Below are 25,419 nucleotides of genomic sequence, written 5' to 3' on the forward strand. Positions count from 1 at the left end.
GGATCTAATCTACATTCAGTGTTATCCAAATTACCTTGTGCTGAAAGAACAAGTTCTGTATAATGAAGAGAAACAAATGAAGCTCACAGAAAAATAATTAAAGTTAGGGAGTTGCAACGGGAATTGGAATCAGCACTACCTCATGTTCTGTGTTGAAAATTTATTCTTATGGTTACCCAGCTTCCTCATCCATAAGGTGGAGATAATACTCACTTCAGTTCCAACAGTATGCCAGTAAGATCTACAGATAAGCCATCAGAACTGTTATTATTAATATCATATATCCTTGGCATGCATTTTTTACTTCAAAGCAGTTTTACAGAATCCATTTCTAGTCTATTCGCAGTGTTTACTATTTTAGACTTCGGGAAAGTTATTCTCAATTTATTAACAACACTTGGGCATATTGGGCATATGCCTTTGACTTTAATTCTACTTTACAGCTTATTAGTTTTATGGGATTTTGTTCTCTGTACGATGTGAGAACACAGGAGCAGAGTGATTCAACTAACATCAGTTGTACCAACCAGCCAGATTTAACAGGCTATTTCTTGTTGTATCCTATAAACACAGTGAGCAGCCAATCTGATAGTTAATGATGCAAACCAGAAGCAGAGGTAGTGTTTTGTGCCAAGATACAATATGTGGGGATTGCAAAAGCTCATAGTGAAATTTCTGTGGAAAAAAAAAAATACAGCATGGAGGATTCTGCTATTTTGTGCAATTCAAAAGTATCTCTTCTATGAAAAACAGATAGATTTATTGAAAAAAACCTCAAAGATAGTGACAGAATGAGAAAACACTTTGTATTGTTTGTGGAAGGTATCTGCAACCAGCTGGAGGAAAACTTTATGAGAACAGGATCCCCAGATTTATTTCAGGATCCCCAGATTTATTTTCATGCTCTGCCATCCACTAAGAGACTTTGGTCTAAATGACAAAGCAGTTTGCTTATATGGGAAGCACAAAATGTACTATCTTCTAAAGAGGGCTTATTTTTTAGTATCTGTGAAGTTGTTGGAGAATCTTACATAAGAAGTTATTTATAATGACTTAAAAATAGAATTTTCTTTGAGGTATCCTATCCAAACTATAGAAGAAGAAGACTTAAGAAACAGGATGAGATGTGTTTTTAAACTAGGCTTTTTTTTTTTTTTTTTAACCATCTTTGTAGGTCTCTCTAAAAGGAGACTGGTATACTATCAGCATTTTCTGAAGTGGCACAGAAGCTACAGGGGACAGTGGACTATAAAATACTGTCCTTGACTACATATAGGCAATAAAATGAAAAAAAAAAAAAAGTCTTAAAAATTCAGAGTGAAATAGCAGAGTTGGCAGTAATGACCTGATTCACAGTTCCTGAGTGCTGGAATTTGACAGTACTGGATCATTAGAAATGCCTCAGTAATACAGACATCTCTCCTGAACAAACTTACTTGGTAACAGTCCATCAATTTGCTGGAATTTCATAACCCCGCTAGGCTTTATTTCTCAGGTATTGTGCAGCTATAGCCAAAATATGTGTATCTCTTTCAGTTATATTTTTTTTTGCTACATTTTACAAATATTTCTTAATTTTGGTTTTATTCATCCTTACACTAGATTCATAAAAGATCTGCTCAGCTGTAGAAATAAATATTCTGTTCAATCCTTTATGACAGATTTAAGATGTCATTGTCAGCTTTAGGATATCTATCTGTATTAGTCGTCCTGCCAGCATTAAGATAGTAAGAGAAAATATAAGGGTCTGCTGGAAGGCCTATGAAGCCAAGGAAGTCTTTCTACTGACGTCAGCTGTTTTGTACCATGTTCCTCTAACAAGGGATTAGGACACAAAGAAGAGATTCTCGTGCCCAATTCTGTACTTCTTCCTTTGTACTCATTTCCATTGAGCAGGCTCAATAAAGTCTACTGGGACTGTCACTCCTGTACCCTTTATTACAGGTTTCAGTGATTTCACTGATGGGAGCTTGGCAAGAGATGGCCAAGTGCCACAGCCAGGGAAAGGGGAGGGCAGAGGACCTGCTGGGGTGTACAGCCACACAGGGCCACCAGGACCAATCCTGTCATCTGAGGCCAGGTTTACAAGGCTGAGATGGATGTGGAAAAAATGGGATCAAGATGAGAGAAAAGCAATTAAGGGTGGGTTGTTTACTGGGGAGGAGACTGGAGTGGAGAAAAGAGGTACAAGGGCAGCAAAAAGGAGGTTGAAGAATGGCAGAAGTAGTAACAGCAGATGCAGATGACATTAACCAGGGCTGTTTGGGGGTAACAACGACGTGGGGGTGCACTTGAGTACTGCAGCCTGTTGTCCCAAATGGGAACAACTAATAAAGCCTGTTGTTCTGAGCACATCATGTGTGCTGACCTGCTGGCGCACTCCGGAGGACTGAGTGGGATGGGCACAGCGGAACATCCAAGGCAGATGGATTGAGCAATCCGTGTTGTTGTGGTGGTGCATGTACCAAGCCTGACAGCATCAGCCTCTTCCTGACCTTCTCCTCACATGCACACCAGCAGAAGGAAACCCTCTCCCACCAACACTGCGTCATCTCCCCAAAATGGCATCAGCTAAATTGATAAAGGCAGCAACACTTTTCTATTGGCATAGCTTCGTATGTATTAGGGGCTTTGCCAGGATAATTTCAGCAGCTAGGAGGGGATGATTATTTTTAGATGTCTCTACACAACATATGCATGCTGGAAAAATCATCTGAAGTAATTTCACTGCTTGCCTAGTCCCAAAGAAGGAGTTAATGTCCTCAAACTCAGTAAGTGGAAGAGCAGGTAATGAAACTGAATTGCCCATTTCTTCACAAAAAATGCTACATTAAATGATTGCATTCTTACATTGAAAGCATTATTTTGAGGACAATAGGGACTTAGCTAGAAAACTAGGCAGAATTATCTTCCTTCCAAGTTTTTTTTTTCCCTGCAGAAGTTACAGGATCCTTCTAAAATAACCCTTAGATCTCTTTTCAGACAAAAAACCCTTAGATGTCTTTTACAGACAAAATTTTCCTGTATTACTGCATTTAGCTACTGCACAAATTATTCTTAAAAGGGATATATAGTGTATTATCCTCACAGATATCAAATTCAAGTACCCCCACTCAGAGTGTAAACTACTGATGTCAAAATAACTAAGGTTTGGTTTTCCAAAGACAGATGTTCTGTCTTTGGGTGCTAGCTGTGCTTCTGAAGTTCAGTTTAAATTCTGAAGTGAGATGCCATAGAACAAAAAGAAATCATACAGTTTTTAAAGTCATTATCCTCAAAAGCAAAAGCGAGTTCTACAACTCTCAAAGAGAGCTGGACAAAAAGAAGACAAAGAGGCTTGTTCATTAAGGAGAAGACTTAATAAAACCCAGAGACCAGCTTCAGAATGAAATCTAATTGCTTCCACACCAAGACACCTACAGTAGATATAAAGCCAGAAACATCACTAAATATATTAACTCTTACTAATTAAAAGGTTTTTTTTTCATTAAAATCTGTCCATTTTTTCAGACACAGTGACTGAATGTCTCGGAATAACCACTGAAAAATGTCCACTTGCATTCACAGCACATTTACAACTGAGCAAAAGCACTATTCAATGCTACAAAATGCAAACAATTGCACAAAGGACAGCATAATACCAGAGAATCCAGGCACAGCACTCCTAGGAGGAATCTGAGATTTGGGATGTTAGTCATTGCCAGGATATTTCTTGCTTGGTTTAGCTACTAGAATACTTAACAGTATCATACATTCTTTATTAATGCTCTCTCAGGAAGACTGGTATTTTATACATAGTGTGTTTGTTAATAGGAAGAAGATTTTAAGCTGCCAAAACAAAAAGTTCTATTTGTTAGGATTTGTTCAGCAATGAAATAGCCAATATTTTGGAAGTATATCAACCTACATGTAGTGTCAAAAATCACATTTACAAGGTAAGTAACAAAATAACCTGTATGCCTTTTTTGTCGTTACTGCTCAGTGGGGAAAACTATTTTTTTCTTAATTACAAGCTATTGAAATTCCCAACAAATTTTAAAATAATTAAATCAGATGGAAAGAACTAACACTCATTTTATTTTCAAAAAAATCATGATGAATATATGGGTGGATGACTTTCCATAATTCTTAGGCAGTGGTAATTACATTTCTCCTGGTCTTTACTATAATGCTCAGATTTTATTTGAGGCCCACATATAACATTTGGCAGCTGTACACAAGAATGATCTCAAGTGAAACCCTCCTTACAATGATCGTCAGTTCCCTGTTTCAGGTGGTGGAATAAAGATGACATTCACCTGAAATACTTTGATTTTGCAAAACCAAAAAAAAAAAAAAAAACCAACAAAAAACCCCAAGTAGTCTCATCCTGATCCTGTTCCCATTTCACTTGAGAGAATTTTTCTCTACCCACTTCTTATATGCTTTCATGGAAAAGCAGAGATAGCTCAAGGCAGCAGGCAAGGTAGGCAGCAGCCTGGAGCAGAAAGCTGCCTACACCACCCAGGAGAAGAGGAGAACAGTGCTCATTTGCAATTCCACAGCCCTCACTGGTGCACTGTCTCACAACTCAGATGCACTGCCTGAGATCTAGGCTTTCAGATGAAATTTCACCAGTGTATGAATACCCATTGTTTATAAGTATCAGCTGCTCTGGAGCTGGACAAACAATTTCGGAAATATTTTTCTGTCTTACAAAACTAGTAGTACCATGTAAATCATTGGAAGGAATCTATGTTTTTACATACTCACCAAATGAACCCTCACTTGGTGCTGGGCAAAGCTTGCTTCTCTCAGTACTTTTTCACAGCTGATGGATATTTTGTTTTGTCTTGTTTTGTTTTCTAAATCTACATAGAACAACTCCAGACTGATTTCAGTTCCATGTTGCAGAGACTTATATTTTCTTAACCAGAAAATATTTTCTTTCTTTGTTTTCACGGAATATTTAAATATTTTATGTAAAAAGAGAAACAGCTTCATCAGGTATGCTGAGGGACCCACACTGGCTAATTCTACCTGCCTACCAAGGAAGCTCACAGTCAGAGATCAAATCAGACAAGATGAGAGACCAAAATAGGAAAGCCTCAGTGCTGCCAGCCTGCTCTGCTGTATATTGGGCTTTTCCTCCTAGTTTCGGGAGACAGGGAGGGATACAACTTGCCTGGCTCCAGAACTGAGCACTGTCAGCCCCAACTCAGCAGCTTAGGGGTAAGACTTTGCTTCCATTCCTCTCCAAAGCATCTCTCATTATGGGCAGCTGGAAGGGGTCATGTGTAAGTGTGATAAAGAACACCAAGAATTAAGCCTGAAATAGCCTTCAGATTAAGAAAGAGGTGTCACAAAGCAAACCCTTCATGTATTTACCTACACAGGAGTCCTGTGCTGCACTTAGCTTTTTGATCTCAAATGAAGTCCTTGTCTCTCCAGGATGCAGGTATGATTGATCTCCTTGAAGGAAGGCAGGTTAAAGCACATACTTAGTTTGTTGGTCTTCTTTCACCTGACTTCATACAGCCTGCTAACATTTCATCTTTCTGGTCTTCCTTAAGAGTCAGGAAATATAAGAAATCAGAGGGTGTTTTTAAGCAGTTTAGATGCCAAATTATGAGTTGAATGGTAATAATATGTGATTCAATTCCAGTGAGTCTCTGTGTCCTCACAATCTCAAAATAATCCAAAAGATTACAATTCCTTAGAGCTGCGTGTATCGCAAAATCAGAAACTTCAGATGAAAATCAGGTATTTGCAAAGTCTTAGACAGAAAGGATTGCAAGTGTCATTGGCTTTCCAAACTAAAGCATTTAAAAAACAATTTCACCAATACAGAGGAAAATTTAGCAGGACTCTATTGATGAGAAAACATCAGAATTAGTAGTATTTAATTCAGGGGGGTTATGTGATAATGTTTTTTTGTTAAAATCAAGCATGTTGTTAAAGATGTCAGAAAATTACTGAAAGGGACTTCAACAAGGAAAAAACACCCTTTCATGTTGCCAAGAGAACTGGGAACAGTTTTGGAGGGGCATTCTGATCTGCTTTCCTGTATGGGAATATTTTCCCAAAACAAGGTCAATGGCAGATTCTCCCTTTAGGGCTTCAGTCTGCTAACAATCATCAGTCCCCAACCATTTTCATGAATCCTGATTTGCGAAAAGAAACCTGAAGATTTTTTTTCACATCTATTCCTGCAGCTGGTTGCATGCAATTTTCCTATCAGTATAAAGGTGCATTGCAGACTATGTGCTAATGCTCTCTCACTCCTTCTCTGTGCTGCTACGACAAGGCAGTGTGCTGGTAATGAAATCTGGGCTCGTTAATCTTGCCAATACTCTGCACCATGTCATGCACTGCTCATTAGGAGCTACAGGCACCCAGATTGTCTCAGCCCATCAGTTACAGAAGTTACAGGAGCCTTTCCCATCTTGCTGGTAATAAAGGCATGAAGTCTGCCACTATCACAATTGTCTTCAGAAGAAGAAAAGCAGCAAGTGCTAATTAAAGGAGGTGCCACAGTAGGCTGTACATTAAACATCATTCAGAATGAACACTGGAGTGTGAAGGATGGAAAGCCTGCTTCCTTTGTTCAAGACACAGAGATGAAAGTTAAACACCGAATGACCTCTCTAAAACAGTATGATCTGCATCTATTTTCCCAATTTCTGTATAGTAATGAAACATCCTTAAGCCAGGAATTAAGAAAATAACTGCAGTGTTCAACAGGCTTTTAGCATTTCAGCAAGTTTAAAGTTTGTTCTTTCAATGCAGGATCAGCTCCAGGCCAGCACTGGATTTCCTTCTTCTGTCCATACAGACTCGCTGCTGTAATTTGTGAGCAGGATTTGCATAAGTGCAGGGTGAAGTAGTGAAGGACAGCAATGATCAAAAGGCGTTTCATTTATAGGGGTTTATATAAATTCTGGTATACTAGAGGCTACCTATTAGGCCTACTATATCATGTCTCACCTGAGACAAAGTAAGCACCTCACCAGTTGTGACAAACAGAGATCTGTCATCTGATGCATCTCTCCTGCATACCCAGTCCCATTTATGTCAGCTTCAAACACCACACCTACCCTAGGCAACATCTTGTATTGCTCATCTCTTCTTTTCTTTTGAGTGTTTTTCCCAGTACAGGGTTCTATTACTGTAGACACAACTGTCAGTGTCCTGCTAGATCCACAACCAATGCTGGCTCTTCTTCACAGCTAACTTATGTCCATTTCATGAAAACTGTTACCGTGGTCTTCCCAATCACCTTTTCACAAGACTAAGCAGTTGTGCTTTGCTAAAACCTTACTTAGAACTCAAGCTTCCCATGCCTTTGGTATTTCTTGATACTCCTGTCTAGACTGTCTCCTGTCATCACTTTCTCTCCTACAGTACTAAACTGGAGCAGGTGCTGCACCTGGGACCTCAGCAGGACGAAGTCATTATGCACATATTTTGCAGTCATTACTTAGGACAATTTACACATTAACTACTCCAGATGATTCTCCCTGAAGTAAGTCTGCTTTCAGTTTATATTAAATTATGCAGTGATCACACTAGAAGAGAAATAAAAGCATCCATTTATGTAGCTCACCTGGAGTAGCCGCTCTGTCTAAAGTTTTCAGGTGACATTTTTCCAAATTATTATCATCAGCATATGCACACATGTTAATGTACACATTCCCCCATTTCAGACCTGATGTCTACATCCATCCTGCATAAGATTGTTAAACTTTCAACAGTTATGCACTTTACTGAGAGCTACCAAAGACAGAAAATGTCAGTGAGCATTTCTGAAAACAAAACACAGCTTTGTAAAATTATCTTTTTCAGCTATCTGGGAGCAATCTAGATTTATTTTATTATTGTAATGGACATTTTTATTATTGTAAGAGGGTAGATGTCATTATTGTTCACCAAACAATATATTTAAATGAAATCTTAAATGTTATTTTATGGGACTAATAACACATCACAGCATCAATTTTCATTCACAGTGCAGAAAAGGTCAGTATGCAAATTGCAATATGCTAAAAATGGATCTGCTCTGAGTAATGCCCAATCAAGTTAGTGAAACTACATCCTGAAGACAAAGTTTGGCTTTTTGTTTTACCTCTGATATTTTGAATCAGTTCTACAGACTAATACGGGATTCAAAATGTCAGGGAGAAAAATGAGAAATTAAGCAATGTAGAAATAACATTTTCTGTCATTATGCAGAGTCTATTTATATAGTAGAAATCTTTGCATTGCTTTTTCTGTGAAAAACCAGATTTGATTATCCATTGGGTTTTCTGCTTTTAATTTTAATATTTTACTATTTTAATTTGTGATAATTATAAAATTACTTATTGCTTACATATATATATATATTTATATATATTAGAGGAACCTTAGAACAACCTTATCATAATTTTTTCCTTTTTTTTTTTTTTAATCGGGGAAGGAACGATAATAATCTTTTAAGGTGTTTGAATACACCTATATAATTTTGAAGAGCAGTCTGATCAGTGTAATCTCAAGCCTTTTATAGGTGACAAAGAATTTAGTAAATTTTTTTGGGTCAGAAATTATGAAATTTTAACATTATATAAAACCATAAGTAAAATGATCTAAAGACCAATGACTTTCATGAAGGCATGATTAGAATATTTTTCTTCTCTTTAATATCTGAGATCTTCAGATGGATGGGGAGGGAAAAGCAGAAATCATTAAGCGCAGTATGTGTCCCGTACTTCATGTGCAAGTTTGTAACCAAGAGAAAAATTTAAATATGTACAAAATATGTAGCAGTTTTTGTACCTGGAAAGTACCTGGCAAAGTGGTTAATTTTGCATATTTATGGCCACGATACTGGTGCTTAGTACCTAAGAGACATAAGTTTTGATGGATAAAATTACTTTGGAATAAATAGAGGATTTGATAGGTACAGCAGTTATATGTACATACCTCTGAATCCACACATTCAAAAAGTCCTTTGGGACTAACCCATTCCAGAATAAAACATTATGGAAGACAAGCTTGTTACAGCAAAGTCCCCAGATGAACTATCTTTATTAATTAAGGATGGCTTCTGTTCAGCATAAAGCTGTTTACATTCATAATTTTTCCCAGCTTGCAATTTCATACAGGCTTCACTCCTTTTAATTTTCAGATATGCTCTTGGTGTTTTCCTTTCTTAATTACCAGCAAGAAACTGTTAGATGCTTCTATCAAAGTGTTACAACATCGGTAGGCATTAGTCTATCTGCACTTGTTCTTCATATTATAGGGGTTTTAGATCATGTCAGAAAAAGATGCATTGGAAGATGTAAAATATTGTGCTATTTTATACATGTTTTAACACTACAGACATGAAAATCTGACAGGTCAGAATGAAGACCATGTTACTTGGATCCAGTCCTATGTAGTGTGAAAATGGAGAATATGACATTTTTCTCTGCCCAGTTCCTAAAAATTCCCAATGTTTGCTTCTGACATAAGATGGACATTCAGCTGTTACCTTTATAAAAAAATCTGTTAGACACCAGCACTTTTTTCCTAAGTGGCTGTAAGTCCACTATGATTTCAATTCTTCTCCTTTTAAAAATATTAACATTTATTGTGACTGAATTCCCTCTGCCATTGTATTGCTCAGTCACACTCAATACTGTCAATTCCTTGTACAATTCTTCCCAGTTGACTCAAACACCACCATCAGGCTTTATTACTTCAGTATTAACCCCTTTTTCCTTCTGTTGGATTGATGCCTAACAGGGCTCCCCACAATGATTTACTCCCTATTGCTTCCTAACTTCTAACCTGCTATTAATTCACTACAAGAGTTTCCCTTTCAGTGCACAGGAGCTTTAATTCTTTATAAGCCTTCAGGAAAGAACCCTACTAATAACTTCTGGAGACTCAAGTAGATTATAACTGGACCATAATTTTTATGCAAATCATTGCGTCCCCTGAAGAATTGGGTAGACCTGTGAATTTTGACCTCTTCGGGTTAAGCCAGGCTGTTTAGCCTGCATGATGAACAACACAATCCTCAATTATAATTGACTCTCTGCTCCCATTCATTTCATGCCGAAGCACTAAACTGTAGCTGTGGTTTGAGAGTACCCATCCTGATCAGCTCTCTACGCACATGTGACAGTCCAGCTGCCAGAAAATGAAAAGTTCTGAATTATGGAAATTGTTTTTACAAGACTATTATTAACCACATCCAATTTTTATTTTCTTTTTTTTTTTTTATCCAATGCAACAAAAATGAATGTAGTTGTGGGAGAGAGGAGAAAGCTCTTGAAAAGGAGAAGGTGGCTTTCCTAGAGTTCATTGCTAAGGAAAGCAACAAGCCAAATACCAGTGGAGTAGTCCAAACAGAGGGCTTCCTAGCTCAGAAGAGACCTTAAAATTTCAGGGGACAGAGGAGAAAGAAGTCTCTAATGGAAATCTCTAAGGAATCAGGGATTTCACTTGGTGCTCCAGCATAATAACAAAGCAATCTTGTCACAGTGTACCTGACACTGGAGCAGTAGGTATGAGCTGATGATCTAATATTGAGCTTTACTGCCATGTCCAAAGAATTTTGGCTGTCTGGTAAAGTGGAAGCAGACATAGGCCAAAGTACAGTTATTCACACCCAGTTTTATGGTTTGTTTTTTCTCGTGTTATGACATAAGACACAAAAAACACAGCACAAAGGTTTCTGTCTGAACTGACAAATGTAGGATTCCTAACATTGAAGAAAAATCCATGGTGATATTACCATAAGTATTACAGTGCTTATCTTTTGACATAGCTATTCAAATATAGATACAGGTATATGTACACACAGAAAAAAAAAAGAATAAGCTTATGGTTCACTCTAGATAAGAACTACAACAAAGTGAAAATGGCTAATTTGCAACATCCTATATGGAACTTTTAAGTGATTAATTTGTTACAGATTCATATTCATACAGATAAATTATAAACAAAATATGCTAGTGCTGCTAGAAGGGGTATTCTTTTTCTGGTTTTGTAACTATCATTTTACAATATAATTCTTATGGCTCAGTCTGGGTAAAAACACTTGAAGGCAGGAATATAAAAGCCACAGCCACCTTTCCTAAAGATGTTTTCCAAGCAAAATCCAGGTTCCTGTTCCCTGGATTCTAATGTTGGCAGGCAGTTACTTTTCCTGTAAGAGGCTGAGCAAGATCCCAAATCTGAAAAAATAACAAGCTCTAAGAATATCCAGGTCTAGAAATGCATGTTCCACGAGAACTTTGAACTAACTTTCAAGTGTATATACATTTTTAAAGAAAGTAAAAGCAAAGTCTGTGCAAATCAAAGTACAAAACTGGAAGTAGAGGGGGAAGGGAAAAGCTTCTTCAAATTAAACAGTTATGCACTACAGAATTTTGCACAGATGCCAGATATAGGTAGGTTAGAAAACAAAAGAACATGAAAGAGTTGCAAAGTGAAACAATATAGGTTTAAAAAGCCAAGATTAATCATCTCACTTTCCTTTGAAAAAGAGCATTCCAAAAAGGCATCACCAAAATACAAGGAAGATGCCGCAACAAAAAGAATTATTATGTACCAACAAATACTTAGTGTTTGAAGAGACATCACAAAAACTGCATCACAGCCTTGAAATATATATTTAATTCCACAATCTGTGTTTAAAAGTATACAAAGAAAAGTGTCTAGATGTCATTTTCTCTGTTTAACTCACAAAAATAGGCACTTGCTTTAAATTTCTTTTTCGGTGGTAACAAATCCAGAAGAAATAGGGTTATGCTTTTTTTGTACATCAATGCATACCTTTGCTACATTAACCTGAAAGAAATTTTTATCCTAGATGTTTGAGCTGCATACAAAAATATCAGAGAGGCAAATAGTATAGACAAAAATGAACCTGATTTAGAAACAGAATTTCTGCCATGATGTATCACAAGAAGAGTTAACTTTTTACTTTCCAAATAAAAAAAATAAATGCTGAAACATTCTTTGAAATGTTAATATTTAATTCTTTAATAGCATCCTCAGAGACTTTCCAACTCTCACCTAATTTGAGGGTAATAGGTTACAGCAATTTTTATTGCTGCACTGGACATAATTCTTTTTTTGTGTGCTTTTAAGTTATGCCAAAATTGCCTGAGTGCATATGAGTAAGTTTAGGTAGAGGGAGGGAGTTGGTTTGTTGGTTTGGTATTTTTTTAAGAACATGTACACATTTGATGGAAAGCTTTTGCTTTCTGCTTTGGTTTTTAACAAGCAATATTTCTGACCATGCACCATCTCACTATTGTTTCTCTCTGTACCCGCTGCATCTGCTCTGCACAATTTCCTAATTTTATTTTTTTTCCCTGTAAATCACATTGTATTTTGTATGCAAACCTTACACAGAACTAGAAAGAATTTAATGAAATGTCCTTCACAGCCCATCACAGAGCTCAGATCTGCATGTGAGAAGGCAGCAGTGATCTGACCCTGGCTGGGCGCTGCGTTTGCCTCTCCCTGCCCTGTTCTGGCAGAGGAGAGTCCAGCAGAGAACTGCTGGCTTCTTTCAAAAAACTCTCTAAGTGCCACATCTTGAAAAGCATAAAAAGGAAACTTATGCATTTAGAAGCCCATTTACCAGCTGTAGCAGAGCCTGAAAAGCAGCAGCAGAGAAAAAGCAAAGAGAGGACTCACCAAGATACATCCTGATGTCGGGGGAAGAGTTGTGGTAGCAACCGTCAATAGTTTCTGCTTCTCTCCTCTTTTCCTTTCTTAGTCCCCCCACTCCTAATTTCCCCATTTAAGGGAGAAAATAACAAGGCAGAAGAAGCCAAGAGACTTTCATGACATAAACAATAAGGCCTTCCTGTGCCAATATTTCCTTTAAAAACACTTGCCAATAAAGCTCCTGGAGGCCAGCAAGAGAAAGAAACGCCGAAACAGCCATGACATGAACTTGGCATATTTTCTGACTCACTCACTTCCCTTGAGACAATTCCTCCAAGAGAATGTTGAAGGATAATGGGAAAAGAAAATTTCTTCCAGCAAAAAGGACTTCAGCTGCCCGTGCATACAAGAAAACTGCCAATTGACTTTATTTCTGTTTACCTACAGCCTTACTCACACAGCCACCTCCACTGACATGTTTCCTGACTCACACTCATGTTTGTACATTCATCTTGAAAGCCTGGTGTCTGGGACAGACAATGAGATTAAAAAAAAAAAAACAAAACTGAGAATCCTTGACTCCAAATAATTTCTGAGCAGCAGAGAGAATGATCAATAAATGATAAAGGGTAGCCAAATACTTGGATGCTTCACATATTAAATCCATATTTCCCTTTTCTTTATCCCTGCTATTTATACTTCTTTCATAATTTCTCAGAGCCAGACACACTACTCTATAAAACACTAAGAATGCTCATATTCCTTCAGATATCTGTAATGAAAGATTGTCAAGATTATTGTGTCTCATCAACCTGTCTCATTTTGAGTAATACCCTGTTTTCAAAAATAAATGGCATGTTAAGAACCAGAAATTAAAATCTCCTTGGAAATCAGCATCTTACACGCACAAACATGCTTTCACTCCCTCACTCACTCATTCCTGGGGTGCAGCTGGCCCCTGCCTGTGTCTCATGGGCAGGCACGCAGGGCTTTGGCTGCCTCCTCTCACTCACACCTTCATCTGCACCTCCAGCACAGGGGACCTTTCCCAGGAGGCTGGAGCTGAGGGGCAGCACAGGCAGGAGGCAGACCAGCACTGTCATGATGGCAGGGGGCAATATGGATTCTCCTCCACCACAGGGTCACAGTGGCTCCCATTCTTCCAAGGGCAGGGGCTGCCTGGCAAAACATGTCTCTGGACAGGCTCTGCTCCAGGGCTGCCATCCTACTGCACTCCCCTCTAATGCCAGACTGGGCAGAAAACCTCCGTATCAAGCCAGACTGAGCAGAAATTGTTGTTGCTTTGGGGGGCTGTTTGATTACCAGTCCCAGTATTCAGGTGTGGGGACACCACCTCTCCCTTCCACATGTACCATGCAGGGACCCACTGCCCACACTTCTCCAGGGACCTTGCACCCCGTGAGCTCGCGCCCACTCTGTTTCTAGGAAGGCAGAGGGAACTGCCAAGTGCTCCTCGCTCGGCTAAGGGCTCTCATTGTTGCTGGGGTTTCTTTGGTTTCGCATTCAACTCCTCAGATTAGCATCAGAGTATCACATACCAAAATAACCACTAGTGAGGATTTGCTGGCCTGCTCAGGAGAGAGGGTTCACCATACCTGCAGCTGCATAATTTTACTGCAATGTAGTCTGATATCATACACCCCTGGTTTCTACTCCCTAATAACCTGCTTGCTGCTTTAGCACTTGGGCTTATGCCACACTTGCCAAGTCCCCAGACTCTCCTCTAAGAGCCCTCCTACCCCTGAAGATGCTCAGCAATCACAGCTAAACCAGTGCCACCAAAATTTTTTCTAATTTTAGTAAATTTTGGGGCATTCCTAGCTAGTATGACTCTGCAAGTAAAATGTATAAATGGTATAGGATGCTATAATGGATTAGGAGTTATCTACTAGCTCACCCTTACTCCACTATGACTACTGGGCACCCTTGTCAAGTCCCACACACACCCCCTGTATGATTGTTTTTTCTTATAATCTTTTTATGCCCCCTTACAAAGCTAACATTGGTTTGGTTTTAGGTTTGTTTTCAGCAAATCCAGCGAATGTATGTATTTTTTTGTAACACCACCGGGGCAAGCATCTGTGGCTGGCTGGCAAACTCTGAAATTCAGGGCTGGGGCAGAAATATTTAGGAGTCAAAAAAAGCTGACTTGCTCAAGAAATTAAAGCCCTTCTGACAATCTTCCAGAGAGCCCCTGAGGAAAAGGGAGGGAACCAGAGAGAGACTCAAGGAAAATGGATGGGAGCCCAGTGTTAAGATTCACGCCAGAGTGGTTCCCAGCCAAGAAGGAAGGTTGGCAAGTAGACAAATACAGGCTTTCATAGTCAGCATTGTAAACAAGACATTAAAAATATTAATCCATTTAGATTTCAAGCACTGAGATGAGATTTACTTAAGAAGCAGAATTATGCTGGTAATGGCTCCTCAAACATTTCAGCTGAATGTCAAAATTTTTGCTCAACTGTATCAAGTGAAAATACAAGGAGCTGTTGACACTACAATATTCAAACATTCAATCATACGGCTGGGCTGGAAAAACAGAGAAAAGCAAAGGAATGCAGAAACTCAAGCCCTCTCAAGGAAACTGCATTCACAAATTATTTTTACCTTCATTTCTACACCAAAATAATAAATTGAAGGGGTGAAATAATTTTCTAAAACCAAACTTCCTTTCAGAAATTTTTTCAAATCAAACATAAATTACTTCTACCAAAATACTTTGTTTCCAGGTAGACACAGTCATGTAGAACAGAATGTATTTCGTGTGAAAGAAAGTTTAAGTAAACTTGAACACCTAGACTTTAAAAAAAAATTTCTTCTCTCCTGAAGGAATCAGCATGTCTCCCCTTTTCCCTTTAGAAAACATACACTTATTCTAAATTATCGACTATTTTAATTTGCTTTTTAAATGCACTGGATAAGTAATTTCTCACCAATGCCAATAGGTGCTCATGAAAACTGAAGTACAGAAATACAAGCTTTTTTGGTGCACGTGGGAAGTGTCATATCACCTTAAGCCTGTCACCACCAGGAGATTCACAAATCTTCTTCTACAGACTGGTGAGCAGGGCCAAGCATAACTGGGGAGGCCCACAGGGAAGATCGAGTGCCTTGAACAATAAGAAAAATATAAGCTGCAATTACTATATGGGATTCAGTAACTCAGTCAGGAATCAAAAAATTCCTGTATTGGGTTAAAGAAAAGACTAGTATTTGTTGAATGAATGAGGTTGATCCTACACACAAGTCCATGTGCACAGTCTGCTCAAGAGAGGTCTTTTTCACATTAACTTAGTGAAAAGGATAGGATATAAAGCATTCTATCTCTTGCAACCTAGGCTACTATACATCCCTCAGAATTGTATTTCTTATAGGGTCTTTAAGGAAAAAAAAAAAAAGGTTAAAAAATAAAAAAACCCAAACTAAAACAAACAAAACCCAAAACAAAAACAACCAAAAAACAAAAAACCCCAACCAAACCAAAAAAACAAAAAAAACACCCCAAAACCAAAAAAAACCCCACAAATAAAACAAAACAACAACAAAAAAAACCCTCCACCAAGCTCTTTCTTGCTTATATGCGTAGCCACTCATAAAATTATCTTAAGATTGCCACAGTATCTGAAATGCTGTGGAAGATCAGAGCAAAAGAAAACCTCAAAACAGAGTTAAACAAGGAACAACCTCATTCTGCTTAAGAGTGAAAAAAATAGATTAAATTTTTTTAAATCTTCAATTTTATAACAGTTTAAACATTTAAATGCAAATTAAAGTAGCAACACATGAATTATAGAAATTCTGTAGCACTCCTATATCATGAATCATACTATGAAATTTGCTTTCTGCACTCTCAATGGAAACAGAATGAAATACTGGCATCTCAGGAATTTTGAAATTATATACAAGCAGCACATTTAATAGTCTCAATTTTAATAAGCCAGCATTCTATCTCAGATGCATATTCTAAAATGTTCTAGCTGAAGGTATTCTTATGCAAGCTATTTGCCTATTACATACCACAACTGGTGTAACTTCACCGTCCAGGGAGGCATTTCCATCCCGTGGAAGGAGAAGCCATTAGGGAAACGCTGCTTGGCAAACAGTAGCTCACACACTGGAGCTGCAACATTATCCCAGCTTTCCTACATATTAGGCATAGGACTGTGTTCAAAGTAAACATGCGGTCATAATTAAATAATAATTATGACTAACATTTGTGTAACACCATTCATCCAAATAGTTCAAAGCATTAGGTAAATCTGTAAACAAAAGGTCTAATCCTGCACCCTTTACTCACATAATGCCGTGCATCAAACGGGCTATGTAGATCTTGTCTATGCACAGACCTAATTGCTCTCAATTAACTCCATGTGTCAACACTTATTCCAGTGCATCGTGTTCCTGTTTAGGTTAATTCTCTCACTGCTTACTACAGGTGAATGTACTGTTTCTACACTCTCACTGACTTAATATCACTTCTACGGACACTCTCCTGCATGGATCCCACAGGGCTCTTAAAATATTAATGCAGCCTCACTTCTCCTACACACTTCTAATAGGACAAATATTCTTTTTCATAGATGAAAAAGTTCACTTTTTGCTACTACACTTCAGGGACTGACTGTCACATCTGAATTACAACTGTAAACCCAAGACCTACAGTTGCTATTCTCATACTTTAATCACACAAATAGCCTTCTTCATCCATCATGTTCCAGAGTAAAACCACAGGAAATGGTAAGAACAGGGAAAAATTCTGCAGTTTCTAAAAATAAAATATATTCACAAGCAGACATGCTCAAACCACTCATGCATGTGTAGTACAAACGTTGTCTGTCGCAGAGAACCAGCGTTTCTAACTGCTGAAAAAAATAATCAGGAACAACCTGCTGACAGTTTTGTGTCAGTCTGCTTTGGCAGTCAAGCAACTGGAGAACAAGGAGAGAGATCAGGAATACCTGAGTCAGATTTCATTTTGGCTCTGCTACGGACAGTTACTTAAGCTCTTTGCTTCGGCAGCAGTATCTGCAAGACAAGCCAAATAATCTCTTTCACTTATGGATATTTTTAAATTCATGAAAATCCCTATGGCTCTTTGAAGACAAATACTATTTACCAGCACCAGCTGTTACTTAGCTTTTAGCATTTTTCATCTTTTATCTTAAATTTTGCATAGAAGAAAGTCACTACCACAACCTACTCACACCACAATTTAGTGTATTTTCCTTCTAATTTTAATTCTCCTTCGCAAGACATACAGTCAATTTCTGCTCTTAGATGTATTCCATGTAACTTAAGCATAAAACAGAAACTATTTTTTTAGTACCAAACAAAAGCACTGTAAAACATCATTGACTGCTGAACTGTCAGTAGAGCTCACTCTAGCATGGCAGTAAAATAGGATGTATTTTTGCTCTTTTAATTTTCAGATGAATTTAGGCACTTCTCCAATTTGTTCATTAAAAAAAAAAAAATTCTCTCATCTAAGTAAAATGAAGTTGAACCTGAAAAGAATCTAGTGTCACAACAGCAATCCCTACTAGAAAAAACAATTCTGAATTGTAGAAGGATTTCTCATTAATTCAGAAAATGTTGCACAGTAATTAGCTAGTAAAGACTCGGTTCTCCTATAGCTATGCACTCTTAGTTCCATATACAGATAGTGTTTGTCGACCCCATGTGAGTGAAAAGGTGAATATTCATGGTTTAATCCACAATATGTTAACACAGAGCTTTGTTTTAATAAGCAGTGAAAAGGACATGTTTATATTAAACTGCATTGTCTTCACATGCAAAGCTGGGGATGGAAAAGTTGGCTTTTCCCATCAGTTCTACAAGCAGCATCTGTCAGCAGCACAAATGAGCAGCAGGCAGGTGAGTTCTCTCTAGCTGTCCAGCCAAGAAAGCAGTAGAGGTGCTATGCTGTCTCCTGCCAGGACACCCAGAGCAGCGCTTCTGCTCAACAGCACTTCCTCATTTATTTCTGCAGAGCCTAGGACAGGACTGCAGCTCTGTGAGCCAAGCAGCCTCTCTCCCTTCCCGTGGATCTGATCTTGACAGCTGTGCAGAGACCGTGGCTAAACACAAAGCCAAGGCAGAGAAACCAAGAGCAACTCCATTCAAAACTGGGCTGTAGCCTCCTCTATTCCTTATCTGTTGTCCTTCTTCTGGGGTCAAGCCAAAATGAGCCCACAACCCTGCTGGCAAGAGCACCTCTGGCACTGCTCCACATTTTACTTCCAACAGGGGCAGACAGCACAGAGCCCAGGCAGGGAAAGGATCCTGAGGGAAAATGAGTGTCATGCTGCTGAGCACCACAGGACTGCCTATAAATACAGAGACTCCCAACACTACCTCTTAGCAATTCCTGCAGAATTTGTTCACAGCTGAAAATCATGCCACGCAGGATACAATTCACTGATGCACCACTAAGCACAGCACTGGAACAATTTGAGCAAGGCTTTGATAGGGGCTTCTTATGGTACTGAATTTCAGCCAGGAGGTCGACGAAAATATCTGAAGTGAAAATGAGTAGTACATTAAAGGAAAGCACACAGGACAAACAGGCTTGGTAGTTTGGATTTCCAGAGCTGCTTATGTGTGAAAACCAATTATCCAATTTGACACAACGGCAAGGCTAGCCCATGCTTTCAATTCCCTTGCAGCAGTGGCTGCCATTTGCTTGGAAAACTCTTCTCTTTAATGCTAGAAATGCAAAATCAACTCTGCCTGAGATACAAGGTATGATAGTCAAAATAGACAGAAAAAGTTGTAGTTAACATTATAGCAGGTTATAAACTGCAGTAGCTCAGACTGATCCTGTTAGGAAAAGCAGCAGCTCCATCTCAGGCATCTTAGCTGAATGCCCATGAGTTACTATTGGCTATAAGGGCATCTAGAGAAGATAAAAAATGTTCAGGGGCAAAAAGCAAATCAAAATCTTTTCTGAATATAACTAGGACAAATGAAAGTACAATCTTTTATTTCCCCTTAGTTTTTAAAACAGTCACTTCTTGTTGCTGCAACTGACTCTCGGTATCACTTCCATCATTTATTTATCACATGACTCACAAACTCACACACTAATACTATCCAGGTTTATCATACCACTGTTCTTAAAATTTCATACGGTGCTATTTTAGAGCTCTTGCATCCCAAAAGATGTAATACTCCAAATCTCTGCAAGCACAACATGAACATCCTCATGGCAGATTTTTCTAAGATGGAAGTAAATATAACACACAGTAAATATGCATCTAACACCAAAACAGTTCTTCAGACCTGACCAAAGCACTGCTTGCATTTAACACCAAACAGGTAGAAGCCGTTTTTTTAAGAGATGACATTTCTGGGTGTAAAACACAGAACAGCTACCATGGAGATCCTTTTGTTAGTTGAATTTCACTGGCTCTGAGCTGAATGAAAAATGACTACAAGGATTTCTTCAGGTCTCACATCTGAGCATAGCATGTTCTATACTCTTCTCAAAGTAAACTTGGAAGAATTTTATTCTGGGGTGAAGCAAGAAATCAAGAGAAAAAAAAAATCCACCAGCATCCTCAGGAAATCCCGACATCATTAGGATACAGCAGAGGCCATTGTCCATAAACGAGTAGCAGTTCTTGGCTATTTGTCTTTGAAATGCTGCATACCATGATACCTCAACCTTCACATTGAAAACTTTCATGAAGGACAATCTGATCAGCCATTTTCATTGGATGAGTATACTTCAATTTGAAGCCAATAAAAAGCTTACCTTCCATTGAGATACCCCTTTCTTTACAAAAAAAAGTATGTAATCTAAAAAGGAAGCCTGAAAATTAGCGTAAATTTTAAAATAAAATATAAAATCTGATTTCCTACCTTATACCTTCAACACCTTCTAATAAATGCCATGCAGCGGTGGGATGGCATTTTCAGAAGGGAGGAAAGTCCTAGGAAACAAAATACTTTTAGTAGAATTCTGAATGGTTTCATTGAGTATTTTTAGCCTGGCCTCTTCAGAAGCTCTGCAAACATTTGCAAAACTGTAAAACAGAGCCAGGGTTATGTCACTATCTCTGGTACAAATAATTTGTTAGGAACTATTTTGTTCTGGCACAAGGATATATCAAGAGAGGATGCGTGAACTGGCTTGTTTTCTTTTGGATTAATGTTGTTTGTCAACTGAAGGCTGTCTTTATGTGGAAAGAGCAAGGTGCCAAGAAGCACATTTCACCATGCCAAAATTAAAGGGAGGAGCTCAGAAACAGTCTTTTATTACCTAATTAGTTTTATCAAATGACACAGATCAACTAACAGGAGATAACTAATAAGAAAAAGGGGTCTAATGAAAAAGTTATCAGCTGGATGCTCTCCAGAAAACTATTATCTCCCTAGGTAAACAAGTAGTACTGTTGGGAGGTAAGGCACAAAATGTAAGGAATGAAGATTCTTCTCATGATACCAGCCTTGATGGAGTTGAAATGGGTGAAAAAAGTAGTAGGATAAACTGCACTGAGAAGAAGGGATGACTTCTTATTAAAGAAGTGAGTATCTTCAGATAAAATTATTCCAACCTGGCCTACACATATCCCACCAGTTGTTTTTTTATGAAACACAAATCAAGTACAGCCTGCTAGATTAATATCCTTATTCAAAATGAAAATTAGGAATACAGTAGGAACAGCCATGTTCACCTACTCAAGAACAAATTACCAGAATAAGTTTTTTATATCTTACAGGGAAAATGGCAGTTCACAGATCTTATTTTATCTTGATTGCCCCATAAGACTAGAAAGGATTATCACAAAAAGAAATACACAATTTTAGATTATATTCTGCTTTATCCACAGTAACCAAATGTACCACACATTCTTACATTTCCTTTCCATTATTTTCCCAATTGCATGAACTAAACTAGCCAAACAATTCAAACTCATGTGGCTCCATTCAGATTACATCAACTCTTAATTCCTAATGTAAACCATACTTTTATGTTTCCCATTATTATTTGCTTACCTAGTATATACCTAAAATATGCAAAACTTATCTGATTATTTTAGCTAGAAAAGTAACACCAGGCAGCACATAGCAGCACAAAGACATTTAAGAAGCCTTGCTAAAAAACAAAATCTAAACATGAGAATTTAATTGATTAAAGACTTATGCCCCCCAGCAGCTTGAAGAAAAGCAATGTTGATTTTTATGAACATTCCTTAAGAATTTTAAGTGATGCAATGGGGGAGTTTTATTATGCTATTCTTTTTCTTCCTCTTCCCCCTCATCCATCACCAGTTAATTTGAAAACAGACAGGGCAAAGAATTTATTGGAAAATGCTCTGTCTCTTGGGATCTGCAGTTCTGTGCAGACCTTTACTGCAGAGCTGTGGGGATCACAGGAGAGTTTCATATCTACTTATCATATGCTTTAGCAAGAACTGCTAGATGCAGAACTATTAAAGGAACCTAAAAATCAGTCCTTCTAAATAGAAATACCAACCTCTGCAATCCCAGAACTCAAGAGTGGGCAGAAGATGTTAATGAGGACTTGGCATGTCCTAGACAGAGCTGAGCAAAACTGCCGGGACCCTGCCCGAAAATGCTGAGTTGCAGAACAAGTACCAGTTCACACAGCTTGGTGACCCTGCATGCAACTGAGAGCACCTTCAGGGATAGAGGCTTCAGCCTCGACTTGTATCACTGATCCAGACTGTCGTGACCCTTTCCAAGGTCATTCCCATCATTCCTGCACATGGAATGGGTATCACCATTCCTCTGCGTCTAAATGGACTTAGTAGGGTATTCAATTTTGGGGACTGTACAGTAAGATAGCCCAAAAAAATAAAAGAAAAGAGAAAATCACAGGAATGCAAATCAGTGAGCTCATGCAGGTACAAATAGAAAGCAGATTTAGTTGAGGAATAAACTAACCAATAAATGAACTTATTTCATCTGCCATCCACCTTTAAAGAGCTGCAAAGAAAAGACTCTAAGATTCATAGCCTTCACAGGATTCCAAGTGACTCCGCAAAGAGTGGGGATTCTCTGCCAAAACCAGCCAGTCTTCACTTTCCTCCAGAGTCAGTCCTTGGCTAGCAAACCCTAACCACTGTGATATCCAGGCCTGCATATGGATGAGGTCACTGACCATGAGCAGCACATGAGCATGTGTGTGGCAAATCTCCATACATATGAGAGCCAGCTTTTCCCCTAATGTGTGATCCTTCATTCCCACAGAACAGAGCAGTACCACTGTACCCTCTTTATTTCTCTCCCTGCCCCAGTACTGCTGCCTTCTTAATACTTTTTCCATTATTTCCATTTACTCTGGAACTGACTGCAAGGCATGGTGCCATTGTAAAATCCTCCTCAGTTCTGCCCACCTTAAATAAAACTGACAGAGGAGGAAAAACTGGACAAGTCGTGACAGTGAGCATGATGCCTTAGGTTTTAGGTTTTAGCTTTTATGTTTTTCAGATTCTGTACTGCTTTAGTGTGTAGTTCTGAGCTTCATATAAGGGATAGTAAGCTCTCTTCACAGAGCAGATAGACAAAACAATTCATTTTCCAACTTGGGACCAAGGACAATTGATCCAAATTTAAGGTCCAAGAGAATAAACAATGTGGATTGAAGGGAGAAAAACAAGAAGGATGGGACTTCATAACCTAAAGCTATATTGGACAATTAACTCCAAATTGCTAATGGACTAGAACTTATAAAAGTGAGAGACTTTGTGACCAGTCATCCATTTTGTGACCATTTTGGGTTCATCTTGGGTGTAGCCCTGGCTGGGCTCTTGTACTGCCCAAGGCGTATCCATTGAGGCCTTCTAATAAATACATACTTTTTTATTTAGCTCTGTCTAGCCTCTGTTCTAGGTCAGCCTTGACAAGGCATCAGTTCTGGCAGAACCAGAAAAGTAACCACTGCCACTCTCACCATTAGCACCTGGAGATTCAGCCAGCCACCTTCTTCCAAAAGAACTTGCCTGAACAAATTATTATTTCAACTGCACATTCTTTCTCTCACAAAATGTTTCTAGCAGACTTTGATCATATGTCTTGTGCAAAGATACTGGATTTACAAAATCTTTGCTTACTTTTTTTCTTCTAACCCTTTCCCTCCTGTGTACCTTAAGCAACAAGTATCTATCTATCAGAGAACTAAGCAGCAGAGATTCCTGGACTCGAATTCCTAACTCAAACTTTTTCATGCTGGGCAATGATTTTCTGGGTTTAGTTAGGCCACTTAAATTTATACAGTTCTACCTACAACATTGTGAGAAGGCTCCTCCCACAAATGGATGTATATCCCAGGGTACAGCCAGTGCAACCTCCTGAGATCATCATTCCTCCCTACCTACAGCATTCCTACAGGCAGCATCTCTGAAAATTATAAATTTTAAGGCAATGTTCCACCTTCCTTCTCCACGTCTCCCTGGTAAGTTTCAGCCTTTCTGCCGCAGCATCCCTTACATCAGACTTGTTCTGGTGGCACAATGTGAGCCCATTGAAGCAAACAAGCTGAATGAAAGGTGCTCATGCTTGTTGCTGTTTTTCCATAGCACACTGGGATTTTCCATCAGGTCCTAGGAGCACCCAGCCTGGATGCACTACATCACCAGCCTGCAGTCACAGTAAACACAGACTTCTCCACACCCTCAGAGTTAGTTTGGGAAGCATACTTGAATACAGAAAAAAAAAAAAAATTACTATGAGGAATGTGAGCAAGACAGGCCATCCAAACAAAAAGGCCTCACTTGACCAGATCACTGACCTTGCCTAGGAATGTAGGTACCGCACACAGGAAAAAAGTTTTCTGTGCTACTCAAGCTGCAGTTAACACCCACATTTGTAAGCTGTTTTCCACAAGGAGAAGCTGTGTGTAAGGTCAGAAGGCAATAAATCATGTTGCATTATGGATCAGCTTGTTGTTTAGGACACACACATGCAGAAATATCAAAGCCTTTTTGAAATTAACAGTGAGTGATTATGTGACGCAAATGTAATGAAAACACAACAGAGCCTCCTAGCTAGGGGTAGAGAGGATTAAGCTAAAGGCTTCCTCTGACTCCCACTGCGAACAACAGTATGAAATATGTATGGAAATAAACAAAATTATGTATTAGGAGAATGAAGACTCAAGGCTTTGCACCAAGTTATTGTTTTCTTGAACCATTAATTGCTAGACAGCTTTCTGTGTCACAATAGCATTTCAATTACTAAGCTTTTATATTATAAATTTACTGTATGTTTTTGAGGATGGACAAAAAATTTTATAATTATTAAAACATGTCTAACAAGAACAATTATAAAGGATAACTGAGCATTTGGTCCTCCATTTGCTATAATAAAACACAATCCATGCAAACAGATTATAAGCAATTAGCAGGTTTAACAACATATGCCATTAGCTGCAGTCATATTTAAAGCGATTATTATGCATATTAAGTGGATTATTTATTTAAGTGATATGCATTTCAGCAGAATACATTGGATGAGAGTGTGTGCAAGTTGCAGGCATGTTGACAAGGAAGGGGTCTTGTGAATTGAATACACACAGGTGGGAGCTGTGACACAGACCATTACCAAGGATTATCAATGCTTCCTATAAATCTGATTTTCACTTGCTGATAATTTTGCCAGACTAATTGTTTGGGCTGAAACTTTCTGTCTTGGATGTGTGATTCAGGCTATTTTTTTTCTTACATTGAGCAAAATCGTTCAATTATTTCCAAGACAGAAGCCAGAAAAAAAAAAAAAAAAAAAAAAAGAAGACACTTT

The 25,419-nt window shown here is 38.4% G+C and overlaps 1 protein-coding gene across 24 annotated transcripts in view; it reads right to left on the bottom strand.

The window, feature by feature from the left end:
* Positions 1-25,419, bottom strand: part of THRB (thyroid hormone receptor beta) — a 169,323-nt gene that overhangs the window by 63,413 nt on the left and 80,491 nt on the right. For 3 of the 24 annotated variants that reach the window (XM_072925718.1, XM_072925712.1, XM_072925709.1), the window contains exons 3-4: positions 17,613-17,679; positions 15,588-15,764 (exon numbers count right to left, since the gene is read on the bottom strand). The exons of 10 other annotated variants lie outside the window; for them this stretch is intronic. The gene's annotated coding sequence lies outside the window, so the exon portion shown is untranslated. Of the gene's footprint in view, positions 1-15,587; positions 15,765-17,612; positions 17,680-20,517; positions 20,589-25,419 lie in introns of all 24 variants that reach the window. 11 more of the 24 variants (XM_072925708.1, XM_072925706.1, XM_072925707.1 and 8 more) reach the window with 5 other exon arrangements.

Source organism: Taeniopygia guttata, chromosome 2 (genome assembly GCF_048771995.1).
Source record: "Taeniopygia guttata chromosome 2, bTaeGut7.mat, whole genome shotgun sequence".
NCBI lineage: Eukaryota > Metazoa > Chordata > Aves > Passeriformes > Estrildidae > Taeniopygia > Taeniopygia guttata.